Raw genomic sequence first — 22,664 nt, forward strand, 5'->3', positions numbered from 1 at the left:
ACTTCCTCATAGGGTCTTTGTGGGATTTAAACAAGCTTACGCTTATAACCTTTGAATGGTACTGATGTTGCCTGCAAGAAATGTTTGCTGCTATGCAGTTCTGGTATAGCATGGAGAGAAGGGCTTGCATTTGGGTCTCACTATCTCACAGGTTCTTTGACTTTGAGAGTCTGATGAATTCGGATGGATTGTCTCTTCAGAAACATAATAGAGACAGCATTTTGCATATAGTTTGAGGGGATTGAAGAATCCCCTAAATCCAGCCATGTACCCCAAGTCAAGGGCTCCTAATTTCTGTCATGGATCACTTTGCTCTGGGGTGTAAGTGAGGCACAGGATTTGGAACTTCCTAGAACTAGGTTTCAACCCAAGGCGTGGGTTTCATCTTAGGTCTGCCTCATATCTGTTGTGACATTGGGCAAGTTGGACAAATGAAGACCCATCTCTGAGCCTCAGTCTTATAGCCCAATGCCTGGCACACAGGACACACTCAGTACATATCATCCTCCTCCTCATTCCTCCTGATTGAAGAACTGGGAGTTGCTAAGTGTAGACTCTGCCTCTCTGTTGCTTTTAGTCTGTGTATAATAATTTGATTATCTGAAGTTCTTTGTGGTTTTTTTGTGATTGTTGTTTGTTTTTTTGAGACAGAAGATCACTCTATTGCCTAGGCTAGAGTGCCGTGGCATCAGCCTAGCTCACAGCAACCTCAAACTCCTGGGCTCAAGGGATCCTCCTGCCTGAGCCTCCCGAGTAGCTAGGACTACAGGTGTGTGCTGCCACATCTGGCTAATTTTTTCTATTTTTAGTTGCCTAGCCAATTTCTTTCTATTTTTTAGTAGAGACGGGTTCTCGCTCTTGCTGAGGCTGGTCTCAAACTCCTGACCTCAAGTGATCCTCCCGCCTCAGCCTCCCAAGAAGTGCTAGGATTACAGGTGTGAGCCACCACACCCAACCATCTGAAGTTCTTGAGTCTGATCCTGCTTGTTGTGTCTGTTGATTTTTGCACATGGTAGACCAGTACCTTGTGTGTTTTGTAATTTTGGCTTGAAAGGTCGTCTTGGCTAGGATTGTATATTTGGGAGTTCTGTATGACCTGGATTGACCCTAGTGCAGCAGTCAGCCATGTAGTATTAATAAATAAAATATTTATGGCTTTGCAGATTATAGTCTTTAACATAACTACTCAACTTTGCCATTGTGCAAAAGCACCCATAAAAAATACATAAATCATTGGCTGGGCATGGTGGCTCACGCCTGTATTCCCAGCGATCTCTATTTTAACAAGCCATCTAGGTGATCATGATGCATGCTCAAGTCTGAGAACTCCAAAGGGAGTATAAATTTGAACTCCAGACCCCTGTGAGTGCAGACCCATGGTTACAAATTCTCAGGGGAGGCTGCCTGTTGGTTTTCCACCTAGAGGCAAGGCCGAGAGACAGATTGAGCTGTGTCTCCTCTCAGTGTTAGTGGACAGAAGTGTTCTGACCCACACTGTCACTGAGGGTGACGGCCTCTGACTACGCAAGGAGCTCTTGTCTCACCCCTTCATTGTGGAGGGCACTGAAGTGTCAGTTCACATACTTAGCAGTCTGATTTTGAGTTTCCTCTTCAATTTTGGCCCTTGGGAATATCTTACTTTCGTACAGAGCTGACCTATATATTTGAAGGGATGCTGGTATACTTTATTCAGTATTTCTGGGTATTTTGTAGTGGGAGTGTTTCAGGCTATGTTACTATACACAGAAGTCCTCTCAATTTAAGGAAAAGTTGAGTTTCTTCTTTAGAAGTCTTCTTTAGAATGTCTGGCAGTCCCCTGCTTCTCTTATAACCTGACATTTGTCACTTACCTTGGGGTCCCTACTTTTTCACTCACAGGGACCAGAGGCCAAATAACTACCAGGAGTCTCTCCACTTTACCTTTGCCTGGAGCTGGAGTCCTGTGCAGCCAACATTTGTTGAGCACCCACTGGGTGAGGGATGAGAGGAGTTTGGATAAGTGACAAGCATCTGTGTTAGAGGATGCCACCGAATGGTCAGTGTATGTGGGGACCTTCCTCTATCCGAGCATCTAAATCCCCTTGTGTCTCCCCATGGAAGGTTCTGGGAGTTCTTGGTCACTTCATTATGCATGACTGAAATTCTACAAAGGCGAACCAGATATCTGCCACCCGACATGGTGTTGACCTGCTGGGTAGAATAGGATGTTCCCTGTTGTTTGAAGAACATCACGTTGAGGATGAAGGGACAGAGGGAGACCTTATGGTGTGCCAGGACATAGCCCTGGACAGAAATCCACTGCCCTCAGGATTTTGACTTGGCCATGTTTGTGTCAGTAAACTACCCAGAGAAATAAGGCCCCACGCAGAGCTTCAGCACAGGTGGAATGGTTCCATCCTCCAGCTCTCAGATTCTCTTCAGAGAAGCCCATCGGAACCCCCTAGCAAGAGTCACCTGCCCTCCTTGGCCGTCACACTCTGGCCCAGCAGGTCTGGCTCACTGGGAACGGATTTTGCCCACTTTTAAGAAGTGGCCACAGACACTGGCAAAGTCCCTCACGTACGTCTCCCCGAGCCCTGCTAACCTACTGGTGTTCAGTACAATTCTCCCCCCTTTATCTTTCATCTCAAAAAAGATCATATTGAAAAGGATTGTTTTGTGTGCAGTTTACCCAAACGCCACTTTTTCTAATTTTGCCAGAGTTGCCCTCCCCCTTCCCCCCTTCCTTTTATTTCTTTCTTGGATTTGCTTTGGGGTTGGCTTCCTCAAACCAAAATAACTCTCACAATGCATGGGGAAAAGTGTTTCCTGCAGATGAATGACATCCGTATGAAAAGCCAGCAAGCCAGCCGATTGCTGTCCTTTGAAGACGCTTGTCAGCGAGTGCCGCGGTGAAGTGTCAGGCGTCACCTGGGGTGACTGTGGAGGCGCTTGCAACAGCGCGTTTTTTCTCCAGAAAGGCTTCAGCCCAAACTTTGGGCTCCCGGGGGATCGAGGAGCAGCATCCATTTTCTGAAGAGATGAAAGGCGACGCTGGCTTGAGCAGCTGGTGTTTTCTCCTGTGTTCTCGGCAGGGCCCTGCAGCAGTGGCTTTGTAGCTTACCTGCTCTGCCTCTCCCAGCTGCACTCTGCTCCCTCTTTTCTGAAGTGTGTGCCTACTCGGGGGTCTGGTAGCTCCGGGCAGACCCCGAGAGGAGAGGAGACGGGATGCTGGCCATCCCCGCATGGCACTCCGGTGGGAGGGGAGGGGAAACCTCACGGTTAAGAATGTGGCTCTAGAGTCACACTTGTTCTGGGTTCACATTCTACCTCTGCCATCTTTACTGAGCCATTCCTGTTACTTGTCTGAGCCTCAGTTTTCCCATCTGCATAACGGAGTTATGAAAAGCACTTCCCTAGCAAGGTGCCAGACACAAAGTGAGTCTTGATAAAGTTCAGCTGTGGCTCCCCTTTCCCGATTGACCCTCCCTCACAGCCCATGCCCCAGCCATGTAGAAGTTACCGCAGCTTCTGGAAGGCAGCATTATCTCCCCTCGCCTTGCCCGCAGTAGCTTTCCATGCTTGGTCTATCCACCGGACTCCTGTTCATCTGTCAACGCCCAGCTTAGGCATCACCTCACGGTAGGTCTCGGTCAGCAACCCCGCACCCCAGGGTCAACCCTAAATCAAGTCTTGCTGTGTGTGTATGTGTGTGTGTATGTGTGTAGTTTAAACAACAGAAAAATATTTTCTCACAATTCTGCAGGCTAGAAGTATGAGATCAAGATTTCTGCAGGGTTGGTTTCTTCTGAGGACTGTCTTACTGGCTTGTAAATGGCTGTCTTCTCCCTGTGTTTCCACATGGTCTTCCCTCTGGGCATGTCTGTGTCCTCATCTTCTCTTATTGTAAGGATACTAGTCAGATTGGATTGGGGTCCATGATGATAATGATCTTATTCTTACATTAAATACCTCTTTAAAGGCCCTATCTCCAAATATACATTCTGAAGGACTGGGGGTTAGGACTTTAATATATAAATTTGGGGGGAGCACAGTTAACAAAGTCACTACCCCTAGGTGTGTTTCTAGATAGCACCTGCATGGGCTTCAGTCCCTGCAGGACTCCAGAGCATGGCTTTTGATGGCTCCAGGGCCCAGCACCCATGACGGGCATGGGAGAGCCACCCCATAGGGCATGCCTAGCCTGGAAGCTCCTGGGTATAGAGTTTGGCTATTCCCCCTGCCCCTCCCAACTGAGGCCTAGGCACATATCTCCACACTGTGCCTGCTGGTCTTATAAGGAGTTTGTAAGTCTCTGATCTGCCCACAGCAACCACAGAGGAGCCAAAAGCCAGAATCTCAGGTATCAGGGGCCCGGGTGGGAGACGATGGAGAATGGGCATGCCTGGCCACTCTGCCTGCATTGAGAGAGCCAAGTACCAAGAGGGGGTCTCCAGACATCTCTTAGGACCACACAAGAAATGAAACTGTTATTAACACTGTCTGTGGGTTAATTTGTTCATTCTTTGTTTGCCTTTCTTTCATTCTTTCTTAGATTTTCTTTCTTTAGAGCAGTTAGTTTTAGGTTCACAAAATTGAGGTTTCCCATATACCTGCTGCTCCCACACATGTACAGCCTCCCCCCGTTATCAACATCCCCCACCAGCGTGGCACATTTGTTACAATCGATGAACCTACACTGATGCATCGTTATTAACCAAAGTCCATAGTTTACTTTAGGGCTTATTCTTAGTGTACATTGTGTGGGCTTGGGCAAATGTATAATGACATGTACCTGCCATTGTATTATCATACAGCATATTTTGCTGCCCTCATAATCCTCTGCGTTCCGCTTATCCCTCCCCTTTCCCCACAAGCCCTGACAACCACTGATCCTTTTACTGTTTCCATAGTTTTGCCTTTTCCATAATGTCATAAAGTTGGAATTATACAGTATGTAGTCTTTTCAGATTGCCTTCTTTCATATTGTAATATGCATTTAAGTTTCCTCCTTGTCTTTTCGTGGCTTGATAACTCATCTGTTTTTAGTGCTGAGTAATAGTCCATCATCTGAATGCACCACACTGTATTTATCCATTCACCTACCAAAGGACATTTTGCTTCCAAGTTTTGCCAGTTATGAATAAAGCTGCTAGAAACATCTGTGTCCAGGTTTTTGTGTGGACATAAGTTTTCAACTCTTTTGGGTAAATACCAGGGAGCGTAATTGCTGGTAAGGATATGTTGGTTTTTAAAGAAGCCACCAAATTGTCTTCCTAAGTGGCTGTACCATTTTGCATTTCCACCAGCAAAGAATGAGAGTTCCTGTTGCTCCACATCCTCACCAGCATTTGGTGTTGTCAGTATTATGGATTTTGGGCATTCTAATAGGTATGTTAGAACTATCTCATTGTTGTTTTAATTTGCGTTTTCCTGATGCCACATGATTTGGAGCATCTTTTCATATACTTATTTTCATTTGCTGTATATCTTCTGTAGTGAGTGTCTGTTACAGAATTTGGTACATTTTTTAGTCAGGCTGTTTTCTTATTGAGTTTTAAGAGTTCTTTGTATATTTTGGATAAAAGTCTTTTATCAGATGTGTCTTTTGCAGATATTCTCTTAGTCTGTGGCTTATCTTCTCATTCTCTTGATACTGTCTTTCCAAGAGCAGAAGAAGTTAATTTTAATGAAGTCCAGCTTATCAATTATTTCTTTCATGGACTGTGCTTTTGATGTTATATCTAAAAAGTCCTCACTAAACCCAAGGTCATCTAGGTTTTTCTCCTGTGTAATCTCCTGAGAGTTTTATAGTTTTGCATTCTACATTTAGGTCTATGATCTGTTTTGAGTTAATTTTTGTGCAAGGTATGTCATCTGTGTCTAGACTGATTTTTTTGCATGTGGCTGTCCAGTTGTTCCAGCATCATTTGTTCAAAAGACAAATATCTTTGTTCCATTATATTGCCTTTGTTCCTTTGTCAAAGATCAGTTGACTGTATTTATGTGGGTCTGTTTCTGGGCTCTCTGTTCTGTTCCATTGATCTATTTGTCTATTTCTGCAATACACTGTCTTCATTACTGTAGCTTTACAATAAGTGTTGAGGTTCAGTAGTGTCAGCCCTTGACTTTGTTCTTTTCCTTCAATATTATGTTGGCTATTCTGGGTCTTTTTCCTCTCCATATAAACTTTAGATTCACTTTGTCAATATCTACAAAATAGCTTGGTGGGATTTTAATTGGGATTGCATTGAGTTTGTAGATTCAGTTGGGAAAAAGTGACAACTTGACAGTATTGAGTCTTCCTATCCATGAACATGGACTATCTCTCCATCTATTTAATTCTTCTGTGATTTTATTCATCAGTGTCTTGTAGTTTTCCTCATATAGATGTTAAATTTGGTTAGATTTAGGCTTGCTTTCTTTATGTAGTAGTATTTGGTCCATATGTTTTTGTGTTTCTGTCAGTAGCATTCTTCCACCCATGGGTCTCCTCACTGCCATACACTTTTGCTTTCTCTGTATTTGTAATCTTTTGTTCATCTTTCTATCATGTTATAGTGCTGATAGCAATATCTATTTCAGGGAATGGCAGACTCCCACAAGAGCAGGGGCAGGCAGATAGCAAGTAATATTAGTGGTGAGTTCAGGTCTGGGTAAAGCAGGAGGAAGTTTGGGGATGGGGGATGTCAGGCAACTGGGGAGACCTGGTCCTGCCCCAGGGGAATCAAATTGATTAAAACACCGGCTGGACAGATGAAATACCCGACTGCTGGCTGGCTGTGGCCCTTGGGCCTGCTCCTTTACAAACCCTGGTTGTATCTACATCATCTTCCCAGCCCTTTGAATGGAATCAAGACCCTGAATTCCCGGAGGACAGGGACACTGCCACACCCTCAGTGTCCTGCACTGGGGTCCACACATTGCAGGGCTGGCAAATTTTTGATGAATGAATAAACACATTTGTTGTCACCCTATTCCTTTCAAAAAGTAAAAACATGTTCAGAGTGGCAATTATAGAAAGAACAGATAAGCAAAAAGAAGAAAATAAAAATCATCCACTTCTGAGATAAATCTTTGTCAGTTTCTTTAGCCCTTTGGTTGACACATAATGAACATACAGAAAAGGGGCCAGATCCTATATGTTTAGCTCGACTAATTGTCACAGCTAAACATACCCATAGAACTATCACTCAGATTAAAAAGTAGAACATCTCTGGCCTACCGAGAAGCCCCTTTATCCCCCTTCCAGTCGCTGCCAACCACCTGCCCCTAAGGGTGACCCTGTGCTGACTTCTCACAGCACAGATTAGTTTTGTCTATTTGGAATCATCTAGTGTGTGTTCTTTGGGGTCCGGCTTCTTTTGCCAATATTATGTTCTTGAGATTCACTTGTGTTATGTGGTGGTGCAGTTCTCTCATTCCAGTTGTTGTCTAGCATTCTGTCGTGTGAGTATACCACAATTTATTCATCCATTCTCCTGTTGGGTGGACATTTGGGTGGCTTCCATTTGGGGGTTTCTACTAACAATGCTGTTAGGAACATGGGTGCATGAGTATCTCTTGGTGCACAGGGGCATCCCATTTTCTTGGGTATAAATCAGAGTTTATCAGTCTTGGCACTGTTGAGATTTGGGGTTGGATAATTCTTTGTTGTAGGGGCTGTCCTGTGCATTGTAGGATGTTAAGCGGCATCTCTTATCTCTGCTCACCAGATGCCAGTAGCATCTCCCAAGTTGTGACAATCAAAAATGTCTCTGGGAATCACCCCTGCTTGAGAACCACGGGTGTATACTAAGGAGTGGAATTACTGGGTTAGAGGGAGGTATATGTTGTGCTTTGGTATAGATGCTGTCAAGTGGTTTTCCAGAATGGTTGTACCACTTCTACCAGCTATGTGTGACCTTCTGATCATTTTAATGCATTTATATATATGGAATGGAATCATGCTATACATAGATTTTCACCTCACATTAGATTGTATGACTTAGTCTTTTATGTCTTTTATCATTTATTCTTCAGTTAGACAGCAGTAAAGTGATTAAGTCTGTGCTTAACTCTGGAATTGACTCCCTCAGTTTAATGCCTGGCTCTGCCACTTTCTAGCTATGGGAATTTGGCTAAGTGGCTTTGCCTCTGTGTCTCAGTTTCGTCATCTGTAAAACAGGGACACTAATAATGCCTGCCTCAGTTACTTGGAGGGTTACATGAGTTAGTAAATATATGTGAGGCATGTGGAACAGGGCCTGGCTCATGGCAAGTGCCATGTTGACTGTTATTAACCATTTTAGTGGCTACATAATATTCTCTTGGGTGGCTGAGCTATGGTTTATGTCACTAGTCTTTTAGTGTGGGATGGTAAACGATTTTCAGTGTTGGCTGCAAGATTTTGCAAAACAGAAAAAATAAAGTAAATAATAATAATGAGATGCCCAGTTAAATTTGAATTTTAGAAAAACAATGAATAATTTTGAGTTTAAGTATATCCCATGCAATATTTGCAATAACTTATACTAAAAAATCATATATTGTTTATCTAAAATGAAATATTTCCTGGGTGTCCTATATTTTATCTAACAATCTTCTTAATTCTAGTTCTTCTGGCTTCTGAACACCGCAGTGATTAACATCTGGGAAGCTGAATCTTTGCACACAAACTTTTTCCCAGTCATACCTTCTCATTTGAATCACCTTGGGGCTTGTTAAACCACAGACTCCGGGCCCCACCCCAGGTCTCCTGAAGCAGGGTTGAGACTCTGAATTGTTAGCTAAGGCTCCAGGTGATTCAGAGCCAAAACTTCAGGGTGAACTCCCCAGGTGAGTGAAGTAGGGGGGGGCCTGCCTATTTGGCGATGTAGTCAGTGGGAGGCTGGGCCGGGGGAGCTTCCCCACTGCTGCTGCCTGGTCCGCTCGGCCTCTCTGCTGTGGGTGGAGATCAGGGCCTGTCTTTGCCTGGCCTTTCTTGGGACCCCTCTGCCCGGGGCCTTTAGCCTGGTGGCGGGGGCCTGAGGGCGTGCCCCCACCTCGGGCTGCCCCCAGCCCCGTGCCTGCCCCAGCTGGACAGGAAGCAGCCGCTGAACTTTGGTAGCAGGAGGGAAAGTGGGGGTTGTGGGCACCAGAACCAGCCGCATTGATTTCTGGCTGTGGTTCTTGGAAGGCCTGTCATGAGGAAAACAGGCAGCGGGTAAACAGTGGATGGTGGCCCCGCAGCGGGGAGGGCCTGGCTGGGCCTGGGAACCCGGCTCACCTCAAGGTGCCAGGCAGGTCTGGCCACCGCTATAGAGGACACCGTGCCCCTTGCACCTGAGCCTGAGACCTCACTGCCTGGGCAGGTAAGGTTGGGCCTGACTAAGGGATGGGACCTGGGTTCCCAGAACTGTCCCCCTTGCCCATCCCTGTTCATTCATTCAGTCCCCAGGCCTTCCCTGTACCAGGCCGGGCCTGAGGGCAGCAGCTGATGGTGGGGACATCTGCCGCCAGCCCTGAGCCCCATTTGCAGGAGCAGCCGCTGTCCCTGGCTTTGCAGGGCGGATCAGATTCTGTCTCATCCCAGCTGCTGGGGGCACCCCTGGAGCCGCCAGGCCTCAGCCAGCTGGGCAGGCCATCCCTGTCTGCGCAGAGCAGCCTCGAAATTACAGCTCAGACAGGATCAATATGATCAGGTCGAGGGGCCTTCAGAGGATGATTTTGCTTTGAGGAGAGGTCAGAGAGGCTTCAGACTTATAAATATATTATTATTTAAGAGAGGCTTCCTGGTGGTCTGTAAGAGTTTGGTGTGCAGGGAGTCAACCTCTGTCTAGTCTTCTGGATGCTCACGGGGGTGGAACCGAAGTGTCCATGTGGTTTAGGGTAGTGTGTGCTGGGTGCCTTCCCAGCAGTGGGGGTAGGGGCGTCCTCAGGTTTTGAGGGCAGCGTTTGAGTGTGGAGAAGGAGCCGGTCACCTTCCTACTGTGCACATTTGCTATTGGCAGCTTGTGCAGGGTGCTGACATTTTTAGGGAGGAGTTAAGCAACTATATTTATTTGTAGTGCTTTATTTGAGCACTTATTGCAGGCCTGGTATTGTTCTTGACTAAGGGAATATGGTTGTGACCAAGCCAGATGGAGTTTATAGGTGGCATTATTTGCCTTATTGGGGAGGAACCCAGGGCTCAGATTAGCCAAGTGACTTGCCCAGGATCACTCAGCAAGAGGCCCCTTCCAGGGTCAAATCTTACTCATAATTGAACAGATTATCTCCATCTGATTAAGTGGACAGCTGAGTCTGAATAACAATGATGATGATGATGATGATGATAGCCAAAACTAATCAAGGGCTTATGAGGTGCCAGGCACTGTGCTAAGTGAGTCCCACAGGTTAGTATTATGACCATCTCATTTTTAAGTTGAGACAACCGAGGCTCAGAGAGGTGATTTCACTTTCCTAAAGTCACACAGCTGGTAATTGGCAGAGCTGGGATTTGAACCCATGACTTTGGCTTTAAAGCTCAACTGCATATCATGTAGGTACTTTCTGGAGTTCTACTAAAGCTTTGCACATGGGGGAGGCAAGTCAGAATCATCATTTCTAGAAAGGTCAGGTATTTGGGCAGGGAGTGTGCAGCTGAGGGAGATGCTAATCCGCCGCTGACTTTATCAAGAACTCTAAGGAGTGCAAAACACCTGACGTAATGTTAGCAAAAATATTGACAGCAACAACAGATGCCGATTGTTGAGCAGTTGAATAACTCGCATGTGCTTCCTACCATATAGAGATGACAATACGTAGCTGCATTATTGTTCCTATTTGACAGATGAGGAAACTGAGGCTGAGAGTCACCTGCCAAAGGAAGTGGTGGAGTCAGGATTTGAACTCTATTTGCCTATGCAGCTCACAGAGCCATGCTGGTTCTCCCAGCTCTCCCATGCTGGTGCTCCGAGGAGCCTGTGGTGGCATTTATACTTTCTTGGGTCTCCTGGAAGCTCAGGACACAGACATGGTTCACCCTCATCCCCCTCGTCACCCAGTCTAGCCTCCTCCCAGGTTCTAGTCTCTTCCAGCTCTACTTGAGACTTAACATTTTTCCCATTTTAAATCTTTCTAATCAGGTCAGCTGTGGAATACAGGCCCCAAAATAATAATGCCACGTGCAGCCTTTACTGTGCCTGGATTTCCTGCTTGCTTAGCAGGATAGAAACTTTGGCATGGGTATGTATGTGTTCTTTTAAAAAAAAAAAAAAAGGAAAGAAAGAAAGAAAAAACCTTTTATTTACTCTGCTTTTGTTTTTATAAGATATGACTCTTAACAAGGCTTTAATTCAAGGTCAAAGAGTAGAAGTTGGCGAGAAAGCCCATGGCCCCCTGGGCCCTGCTGGACACATAAACAGCCCATGGATGGCTCTTTTCATCTCCTCTTTTAAACAGTCCCATTGCAGCAGAGCTATTGCTTGCATGAGGAGGTAAAATATTTGAACTGACTGTATTGCCTGTTCCTGTTTGCAAAATGCGAGCTGTGCCCCTCTTTATTTATTTATTTTTTTTCTTTTCTGTAGTTCAAGGGAAATAATTTGTTAACTTGGGAATTAGAAATATCATTCCCCAGCCCCACAGCCCCTGAGGCCTGAGCCAGCCTGCCTGCCCTGCTCAGGGAGTTAAGTGAGGCCTTTCTGTCAAAGGCACAGCCATGGCAAGGCCTGGGTGGACGTGCATAATGTATTCACACTCACGACTCGCAGACCCCGAGTGTCTTGAACCCCAGTCTCTCGGGACTGTCGGGGCCGTGCCATCGACCTGAACCCCCTGGACTGCTGCCCCCCTGGACTGACGGTCTAAATCCATCAGGCTCCACTAGCCCCAGTTGTGGACCACTGAATAATTTACGGTCCCTCCGAGCATCGAGGAGCAGGTCACTGAAGTTCATGGGTTAATAACAGGTTTGGTTTTCGATGTCAGCAGCTCTCTTGATAACGTATGAAAGAATCCTATTCTGTTGATTAGATTTTGAAATGGATCAATTTTTAATCAGCCAAACACCTGACTCACTCAATAAGAGTTGCATTGTGGAGACAGGATGGAGGCCGGCTTTATTTACAAGAGTGTTTGTTTTTTGGGGGCCATACGCAAATTCCCACCCAGATCCCTCCTCCTGGAAGAAATTGACCGGATTATCTCCCACCTCAAATGGCAGCGTTTGATTCACCTTCTGATTAGTTGGGAAATCCATGGGTCTGTTTAAGAGATAAGAACAGCAGCTAAAGGTTTGATTTAGTCATCCGTGGTTATTGATGGAAAAAGCATTTATTTGCCAATGAAGAAATTTTGCTTAATGTAACGAGAAAGAAGGGAGGAAACAAAGGGAGTCCATGCAGCACCGCGGTGGGGGTGGCAGGGACATTTTAGCTCTGGGGATGATTGGGGTTTCCATCCCTGTCGTCTGAGATTTTTCAAAACAATGGTATGGAAATCGGGAATGAGTAAATTGAATTTGTGGAAGGTTCATTTGGGGGAGGGAGTATTGCTTCTGCTCATTTCATTCATTCATTCAACAAACAGTTGAGCCCCCTCTGTGTGCATGGGTGAAGCTGTCGTTGAGAGAGACAAAGTTCCTGCCCTCGTAGGGCTTCATTCTGGTAAGGGGAGCCGGGCAGGAAAGAAAGGCCAGTGTCCAGTCGCAAGGTGTGCTGTGTGTTGTGGAGAAGCAGAGAGGAAGCTATGGCGGAGAGTAGCAAGAGCACCTCATTCTGGTCCCACAGGGGCCACACTGGGTTGGGAAAGGAGTTTGGGTTTTCTCTGCAGTGCACTGGCGAACCGTGGGCAGGCTTTGAACAGGGGGCGTGGCTTGTTCAAGTTTTGCATTGGCACAGGTCACTCAGGAGAGTGGGCTGGGGGACTGGGAGACTGCTGAGGGGTCTGCTGTAGCCATCTGGAGAGCAGTGATAGGTGCTGCAACCAGGGGACAGCTTGTGGGGGGCAAGGGGACGGATTCGGCAGTTCTAGTCAGTGGCCAGGTGGCTGAGGAAAGGAGGCGATGCTTGGGGCCAGCTGGGGCCCCACAGGACCCAGGGACAGGACAGAACATTGCCTGTCTGTGGTGTGGACCTTGGACTTTTCCTCAACCTGGAAGAGCTGGGAACAGGTGGCATAGAGGCTGGGGACTTGGGCTGTGAAGTCAGGTAGATGCAGGAGCTTCCAGTCTCACCACCTTTTATAAGCTGGTAACCTCAAATTGTTCTTTGCACGTACAAGCAAGATAATTTTTTTTATTTGCTCACTTATTTATTTCAGCATATTATGGGGGTACAGATTTTAAGGTTTCAATAAATGCCCATTTCCCCCCTGCAAGATAATTTTTGGTGTACACTTTTCTAGAAGGACTCACGAGAAACTGCCAACAGTGGTTGCCCCTGGCAAGGGGGTCTTGGCATGAGTGGGGGATTGACTTTCTCTTCTGTACTCTCTGGTAGCCTCTGACTCCATGCCACAGGCAGGTGTTACTTAGTTGAGATTGTCCGACACACCACCTGCGACATGCACCGTTGTGGACCTGCAGTGGCCTTCTGAGCAAGGACTGGTGTTGCCACCCCATTTTAAAGATGAGGCTCAGAGAGGGGCAGTCGTTTGCCTGTATCACACAGCCGTACCTGGTGGGCTCCAGCCCCTTCTCAGGCCTAAGCCCCCCTATTTTCCCAGCTCCCTTGTCTTCCTTGTTGCTGTCAGTCAAGGTCATGGACTTGGTGGGACTTGGAGGAGCAGGATTTTTCCTGGCAGGAGTAGTGATTTCTCATTCCCCAGTGCTCTGCTCCAAGAACCATCAATCGGACAGTTTCATTTGTTAGCTTAATCTTTGCACGTCCCTCAGTGACACTGTTCTCCCACCTCTTTGCCGGGCTGTGCTCGCACCTGTGTGTGTCTGCGCAGGCTTGTGTGGGCGTCCATGGGCCTGCACAGGGTGTTCTGAGCATGGCTTTGGGACCGGATAGGGGGATGCCTCATTCACAACCTCCCTGGTGACAAGCATTCTCTCACAAGCCTCTTAATCCAGGAGTGGCACACAGGAATTGCACGATAGGAAAAAACCCTCTGATCTAGTGTCACAAGTCCCGGGTTCTAGTCCTGGAGTGTCCACTTGTTTGTTGTGTGATCTTGACCACGTCACTTCTTTGGGCCTCAGTTTCTCATCTAAAATTGGAAAACAGTAATATCTGGCTGTCTTCTTTTTCTTTAAACAGGCTGAGCACACTCCCACCCCGGGGCCTTTGCACTTGCTGGTCTCTCTCACTCACATGTCGGCCTCCATTGCTCCTTCACTTCATCTGGTGGTTACTCAGAAGCTGCCTTCTCAGGGAGGCCTCGCTGGCCACCCTAACTAAAATCTCACAGTGTGCATGTGCACACACACCCCTCACTTCCCTTCCCTGCTGTATTTTTTTCTTCCTTAGCACTTAACATAATGGAATATATTTTTTTACCCATTTATCTTGCTCACTGATTTCTCCCCCTGAAATGTTGGCTCTAGGAGGGCAGGGATTTTTGTGTGTTTTGCTTCCTACTGTCTTCCTAGCACCTAAAGTAGCACCTGGCTCCTGGTGGTGCTTAGTAAACATCTGTTGAAGGAATAAATGAAGTAAGTCCATACCATGCGAAGCACTCTGTGCCTGGCACATCATGAGCACCCAGCAAATGTGGGTGGTTATTACTGCTACTGCCGTTGAGCTTCCCTGAGCTGCGTTGTCCTCATCGGTGAAGTGGAGATGCGCTGGTGATAGCTGCCTTGGCGTTGCTGGGAAGAGGCAGTGCTGTGGATGTCAAGTTCATGGTACAACTCCTAACAGTGAGTCTTCAATAAATAGGAGCTATTATAACTATAGGCACAAAATGAATGGTAAAGGCCCTCTCCAGTTATGGGGGTGTTGCTGGGAAGTGGTCTGGGGTCCAGGGACCAGCCCTCACCACCCTGTCACTATTCCTGATTGACTGCTGCATAGGTGGGGCCAGTCCTCTTGTTTGCCTCCGGCGACTGTCCTCCCAATAGTGTCCAGCCAGCATTCACAAACATGCTCTGGGCTTCCAGCTTTCTCAAATTCTTCCAGCTGTCTCAAATTCTTCTAGACAAAGTTCATTTTGTCCCATTTTTTAAAAAAGTATGGGAAAGTTTTGTTTTTTGTTTTTTTAAGAAGGGAAAGACCAATTGATATTTATTGCCACAGGGAAACATCCCTAGCATGTTGCTGTGTGGATAAAAGCTACCACTGAGTGACATGTATACTGTAGTTTCTGAAAATTAAAAAAGCAGAGCCAACTCTGGGCAGGGGAATGAGATTTGTTCATTGACCCAGGCCTGGTTCACGAGCCTATCCCTAGAGTCGGGGTGGGGGGACCCCATCCAGGACTCTTACTTGCAAGCAACAGAAACTGACTCAGCCTCCACCAAGACTCTTGTAAGGAAGGGCTTCTCCCCCTGCGGGAAGGGGATTCTGATACTGGCTGGCCAAAAAGCATGACGGGTGTTCGTGGCAATTTGGAGGGGCTGTGACAGAGTGAAGAGGGGATCCCCAAAGGAAAATGAGGGGTGATTGCTGGATGCAGTGGGAATCAGTGCTGCAGTAGTGACCAGCCACCGTCCACTGTGAAGCCTGAGATGGGGCAAAAGAAGATGAGCAGACGCTGTCCCTGTTCCCCTCGGACATTCTGGTGTCTTCTGGCAAGCTTCTGCTTGCTGGTGATTGCATCTCTGTGCCTGGGGTATTTTTTCTAAAACCACAAGACCACTTTGCCTGAGAGTGGGCAGGCAGAAGTATGGAGGCTGTAACCCCCCAGGTGCAGCCCCCAGCTCTCAAGAGTTGGGAAAAAAATGCCCCAGGTCCCTTACCCCTGAGTGGAGTGATTCTGATGTCTGTTTGCTCTTCCTTTTGGTGATGGAGATTATAGGCGATTTTTGTCTTTGGCTATCTTAGGGAGGATTTTAGGTTTTCGGCACAGGAAATGTATTATTTTGTTATTGGAAATTAATTTGTTACAAAAGGGCAGGAGGGTCCCTGAGAATATTGGGGCTGTCTGTGTGGGGACAGCAGGTAGTTTGTGTCTATTCATATTGTGGACAGAGCAGGTAGGGCTTCTTCGTCAAGCTGAGATGAAGGGGAAAGAGAAGGGAAAAGCAGACAATCTCTGTATAATAAGGCGAAACTAAAGGAATTGGAGTCAGTCCGAATAAGAGGCTGATGGACTGAATGGGTTTGTGTTCTGGGAGTTTTCCGGATTTGAAGCTTTAGTGAGAACAAGGATATTGATTAATTTCACATCTCTGAACACCTACTATGTGCCAGGTACTCTGCTGGGAAAGTTTCCCAAAGTGTCTGAGGGAATCAGCAAGCAGCAGTGGACCTGAGTTGGACCAGAGTGGCAGGTGGCCTTGGGGAAGTAGAAGCTCAGGGTGTGGGTGCAGAGGAGAGACAGCGGTTAGATCAGTCAGGGAGCCCGGAGAGAAGACAGGGATTTTGACACAAGCCCTGAGACCTGGAAGACTTGATAGGCCAAGAGATGGAGGAGGCAGGTGCTCCAAGAGCACGTCACAGTGTGGGCCAAGGCCCGTGGAGGTAGCAAGGCCGGGGCCATGCCTGGGAAGCTCATGTGTGGAAGGCCGGGGGATATGGTTAGGCTCGGTGAATACAGCATCCTGAGGGTCATGAAGAGGGCTTGGTGGGTAGCCTGGTAGGCCATGGGGAGCCATGGTGGGCGTTTGAGCAGGAGAATGAGATATTTGGAGGTGTTTAAAAGGTTCTTTTATCATAAGGTTTCTCAACCTCCACACTATTGACATTTTGGGCCATTTCGTCATGGGGACTGTCCTGGGCATTGTGGGATGTTTAGCAGTATCCCTGGCCTCCACCTAAACGAAAAAAGTCTCCAGAAGTTGCTGAAGGTCCCCTGGGGGACAGGGTCACCCTCAGCAGAGAAGCACTTTATCAGGTTGGGAGGGAGCAGGAGACCAGCCAGAGAACAGCCGCCATGCAGGTGGACAGCAATGCGGCCCAGAACTAGGGCAGGCCTGGGGAAGGAGGGCGCAGGTGTGCAGGGCCTTCCAGAACAAGTGTGCGAAGGCTGGGGATTAGCAGGTCAGGGAGAGCATGAAGCAGTGAGCCTGCCCTTCTGGGGCCCAGGGCCAGGGAAAGATGGGAAAGAAAGAGGAACCCTTTGGGTGAGGGGCCCTGGGGGACCCAGAGTCGATTCATCTTGGGGTGTCTCCAGGGCTTGACACAGAGTGGGCCCTTGGTGATGGGAGGGTATTGATGAATGAATGAGCCAGATAAGAAACACTTAGGAGAAAAAAGGACTAAGGTTGAGGAAGGAGTTGAGAGGCTGTTTCCTGTGCCTCTTAGTGAGCACCTACTGTGTGCGCTCACTGACATGGGCCCCGGCACCCAGCACAGCCTCTGATCTCATGGAGAGTGTAGCCTGGGGGAAGGGAGGCTACCCGGACAGCACACCCACAGATGGGGCTCGATGCTACGAGAGGGACAGCAGGGGAGTCTGTTGGGAGCTGGGGGACTGGTGGGGAGGTTGGGAAAAGAGGCCAGGCACCTGTCAGGGACTGCCATCATGGGGGGGGGCACTTTTGGCTTACAGAACTCACTCATTCAAGGTCACTTTGGTGGGGATAGAGCAGCAAGCCACCCATTGGTACAGAGAGAGAGGTGAGAGTAGCTGGCAGGCTGATTTTCTCAGTCCTGGACTGGGGGTAGTCTGGGAAGACTTCCCTGAGGAGGTGAGACCGGAGCTGAGGACAGGATGAATAGAAGTGTGCATGGGGAAGGGCGAGGGAACAGCCTATATGAAGACGTCATGGCTGTGCTTGTCAGAGACCAGGGTTGTCAGGGCAGGTAGAGCCTTAACTCATCTTCTCAAACCTTACAGATAAATACAGTTTTCCTCCTGGTCTGCGACAGTGAGGACTGAATGAGCAGCCGTGGAGTGGCCAGTGGGGTCTGGGGTGCCGGGCGTCGTCAGAGCCGTGAGGTATAAAGATTTCCCACTCCCCCTTTCCTCCCATTCCTGCCCAGCTCCATCTGTTTCCAGGTGGCAGATGGAGGGGCCTGCAGACGTCCCCACCCCCTGCCTCAGCAGTTGGCAACCTGTGGATATTCTGAGACTGTGATTTTCAGCTCCTCAATGCACCGCTGGAGAAAGCAAACTTAACTTTTTCCTTTTTCCTCCCCACTTTTTTTTTAAGGCCAATTGAAAAAAGGAAAAAAAAAACAAAAAACCCTCCCCCTGGAATAGTCCACCGGCTATTACGGAAATAGTAAACAGGAGTCAGGCCTGGGCGTAAGCAGTCTGTTTTAATTAGAACATTAAAGTATTTTAACGCTTACACTTTATATTTTTGTGAACTTGATTATATAGCATTTTAAATACCTGTGAATGTTTTAAGGACTCTGAGCTATGAATTGTTTGCAGGTTCACAGGAAACTTCTATTTTAAAAGCAAAACGGTTTGAGTGGCTGCGAAGGCTTCGTGGCAGCGACGACACTGTATAATGAGGAGGCGTGTGGCGAGCGGGCTGGCAGACGGCCCACCGTGCCCACCGTCGCTGGGGCTCCCTGGTGCCTGGCTTCTGGAGAGGCCCCTTCAGGGTGAGGGGGTTGGAGGAGCCCTCACCCTTCTTTTCCCGTTCTCCCTTTTGTCACCATAGCCCAGCCACACTGGGCTGCCTTATCATTCTTCTATGTCCTGAATCTTTTTTGAGCGTCTGCTGCATGCTGAGCGCTGTCCTAGGCACTGGCGGTAGAGCAGCAAGCGGCCGGGCAGAGTTCCCTGCCTCCCTGGAGCTGACATCTCACATCAGGAAGCAGCTCACTTCTGGAAGCAGGCCATGCAGAGATTTGGGGGAGGGGAGGCAAGGGTGTTCCAGGCAGTCCCTGAAGCAGAAATGTGTTGGGAAGGTTTGAGGAACCTCCTGGAAACCAGTGGGTTTGGGACTGAGTGAGCGAAGGGGAGAGAGTGGAAGGAGACACAGCCAAAGAAATTCATTAAATGCTTTTGGCTTCTGAAATAGTCTGGGTTTGCTTGTGCCTCAGGACCTTTGCACATACTGTTTCTTTTGCCCAGAATGCTCTTCCCTTGGCTAGTTTCTTCAGTTCCTGTCTGCTCCCTAAGGGGCCTTCTCTGACCATTTTTGCCAAACACATCCTTCACTTGTATTCTTACATCACCACTTTGGACCCTCCCCAGCATTTGTCTCCGTTTGTAATTGGGTATTGGGTTATTTATTTGAGGTTGGAGCCTGTCTGTCCCCTGCTGTCTTCCCACCTTCCAGCAAGGGCCTGCATAGAACAGATGCTTGATGCATTACGGTCACATAAGTGGCTGCTGGCAGAGAGCCTCTTCTGTACCCAGTACTGGTTTGAAGATGTCTTCAGTGGCGTGAGATCAGGGATCAGGAACAGATACAGCCAGTGGAGCAGCCAAAGGCTCCTACTTTGTGCCCAGCCTGATTCTAGAGCATAATTCCGAGATCCCTTCTAGTTGTCCTTGAAGCAGCACAGTGGCAGGTTGAGGCCTCTCTGATAATGGTCACGGTAATTACCCCCACCAGCCACCAACCTGTCAGCTGGAAAGAGCACGCAGGAGCACGCTCTCTGCTCCTGCTGAAAACATTGGTCACGTTGGAGGTTACATATTCCTATTATGTCATGGCGGGCACTTGTGTTATCATAAGAGTAATGGATCTCAGGAGTTCAGAAGTTAAAAATGAAGTTTGTTTCATTGATGGAGAAAGTACTTAGCTCACAGGCAACTGGGACTGTGTGTCCTGAGGTGCATCAAGGAGGGAAACATTTTAATCAAAAGGAACAGGTTCAACTCACCTGATGTTTTTTTTCTAATGATGAGAGCTTAGAACATATTGACCGAGGTGATCAGCATTTAGGTCTTTGGTAGATAATGAGGAACTGCCCGATTTATATTGGAAACAGTTGCTGCCCGGGGCATTTAATGAGGTGTGCAGTGCTGGGGAGAGAAAGGCACTTAGCGTCTGGGACTGGGTGTGGAGCGAGAGGGAGAGGAGGCTCTTTTTTTAGGCCATCGGATTGATTCCTCTTGTCCTTCCGGGTTTCAATCCTCATTCTGCCTTTCCCAGCCAAATAAATACCCTTTAGCCAGTTGTTCAGCGCTTGGAACCTCAGATTCCTCTTCTGTACAATGGGGTTAATAGTGTAATTATCTAGGGAATGGTTTATGGTTTATGAGAATTAAAAGTGACATTGTATAGCTGGGTGCAGTGACACATGCGTGTAGTCCCAGTTACTCAGAAGACTGAGGTGGGAGGGTCGCTTAAACTGGGAGTTCGGGTCCAGCTTGGGCAGCATAGTAAGACTGTTTCTTAAAAAAAAAAAAAAAAAGGCAATGTGGGTAAAATCTGAGGATGAGGTGGAACACGGTAAGCACTCAGGAAATACCTGTTGTTACGCAAGCTGTCAAGTGACATACTTCCTAAAATCTAGGAAATAGGAACGTCCTGGGCTTGTTCCACTATAACAAGGAACTTCCTAAAGAAAATGCTGTGAATGAAAAGTGACCACAATTTCCTAGCTTGCTAACCAGTCACTTCATCTCGAGGCAATGCATATTTCACCAGAAGGTAACCTTTTCCTTGAGAAACACACCTAAGGGTTTTGTGCTTAACTTGGCCCACTGGAGTGGCTACTGATTTTATCATTAATCAGAAAACACTTTCTATGTCTGCGCATTGCTGTAGAGTGGACTTTGCCATAAGTTGCCTATTAAATTATTCAAATTTGTATTACACAAGAGGAAGGGCACTGCTATCTCCTTAGTGCCTAGAACAGTGCCTGTACGTAGTAGGTGCTTAATAAACATATGGTGAATGAATGAAATCATATGCCTGTAGGCGTTTCAAATGGAAAGACTGTATCCCCGAGAAATGAAAACTTAAGCTCACCCAAAAGCCCCATGTGAATGTTCTCAGCATATTTATTAACAGCCCAAAAGTGGAAACAGTCTAGATGTTCAGCAGTCTGTGGGTTCCATGACAATGTGTCTGTACCAGGGAACACTACGCAGCAATGAAAAGGATTAAACTATTGATACACTAATGACTTGGATGAAACTGAAAGGAGTTATTCTGAGTGGTTAAAGCCAGTCCCAAAAGGAAACATTGATACATAGTGTATAATTCCATTTGTACATTCTTGAAAAGAGGAAGTCAGAGAAGTGGAGGACAGATTAGGGGACAGGGAGGGACATGGGTATGGTTATAAAAGGGCCGTGTGAGAGACCCTGGTGGTGAAGGAAATGTTCTGCATCTCATCGATGTCCACATCCTGGCTGTGAAATGCACCGCTGGGCTGGGCGCGGTGGCTCACACCTGTAATGCTAGCACTCTGGGAGGCTGAGGCAGGCGGATCACTCAAGGTCAGGAGTTCTAAACCAGCTTGAGCAAGAGCAAGACCCCGTCTCTACTAAAAATAGAAAGAAATTAATTGGTCAATTAAAAATATATAGAAAAAATTAGCCGGGCATGGTGACGCATGCCTGTAGTCCCAGCTACTCGGGAGGCTGGGGCAAAAGGATTGTTTGAGCCCAGGAGTTTGAGGTTGCTGTGAGCTAGGCTGACTCCACAGCACTGTAGCCCAGGCAACAGAGTGAGACTGTCTCAAAAAAAAAAAAAAAAAAAAACGAAAAGAAATTGCACCGCAATGTCGTACAATATTACCATCTGGGGACATTGGGTAAAGAGTACAAAAGAGCTGTCTGTATTCTTTCTGCATGTGAGTCTACAATTACCCCAAAATAGTCCAATTTAAGAAAAGTAAAGGACTGAAAGAACGACATTAATTATTAAAAATACAATGGACTGATTCCCTGTTTGTGAACCATTAACTCAAGTCTTCACAGCAGCCGTGTGAAGGAGATGGAGGTGATGTCACTATTTTACAGAGAAGAAAACAGGCTCAGAGAGGTTAAGGGACTTGTCTGAAGACACATAGCTGGACAGTGGTGGAGATGGGACTCAAACTTGGGAGCGCAGGCTCCAGACCCTGAGTTCTTTCCTCCAGTCGTGCAGCCTAATGCCTGTGGTTTGGATGCTGAGCAGAGCCACGAAGCTCCTCTGTCACACATGGTGGTGTAATGTCTGACCACGCAGCCATGGGACGTGGGTGGCCTCTTCTCAAGTGGCCAACAGCTCTGTAGTGTAGGGAGGAGAGGTGGCTGCAAGTCACCCTGAGCTTCCCCGTCTGCTCCTGAGTGAGCCTCTGGTCTCAGGAGTCGGGACTTCCTCCCCACCCCTCGTCTTTTGTCTCATACGAGGACAGCGGTGTGCAGTGTTGGCTGTCGTTATGCTCATTTTACAAGTGGGGAGACTGAGGCATGGGAAGGAAACTGGGGTGTTGTCCTTCCCAGCTCTGGCATCCTGGGGTAATAATCACAGTTCCTCTGATTGGTCTCACATGGCTGCTGTTCTCAGGGTATTTTCTGCCCTGTGACGGGTGTCGGGGCACAGGCTCTGGAGACAAAGTCCAGCAGTGCTGGGATGGAGTCTCACAAATCACCAGACTATGGCTTGGGGCAACCACCTTCTCGTTTCTGAGCCTCAGTTTCCTCATCTGAGAAGTGAGGGAATAATGAGTAAATGAGAAGACGTATTTGGTAGCACATTGTAGGAGCAAACGCCACTGGCAGTATCCGAG

The 22,664-nt window shown here is 47.5% G+C and overlaps 1 protein-coding gene across 3 annotated transcripts in view; it reads left to right on the forward strand.

Annotated features, from left to right (window-relative positions):
* The window catches only part of CUX2 (cut like homeobox 2), a 238,487-nt gene that overhangs the window by 28,426 nt on the left and 187,397 nt on the right, over positions 1–22,664 (forward strand). The gene's annotated exons all lie outside the window — the stretch shown is intronic.

Source organism: Microcebus murinus, chromosome 22 (genome assembly GCF_040939455.1).
Source record: "Microcebus murinus isolate Inina chromosome 22, M.murinus_Inina_mat1.0, whole genome shotgun sequence".
In the NCBI taxonomy this organism is placed as follows: Eukaryota; Metazoa; Chordata; class Mammalia; order Primates; family Cheirogaleidae; genus Microcebus; species Microcebus murinus.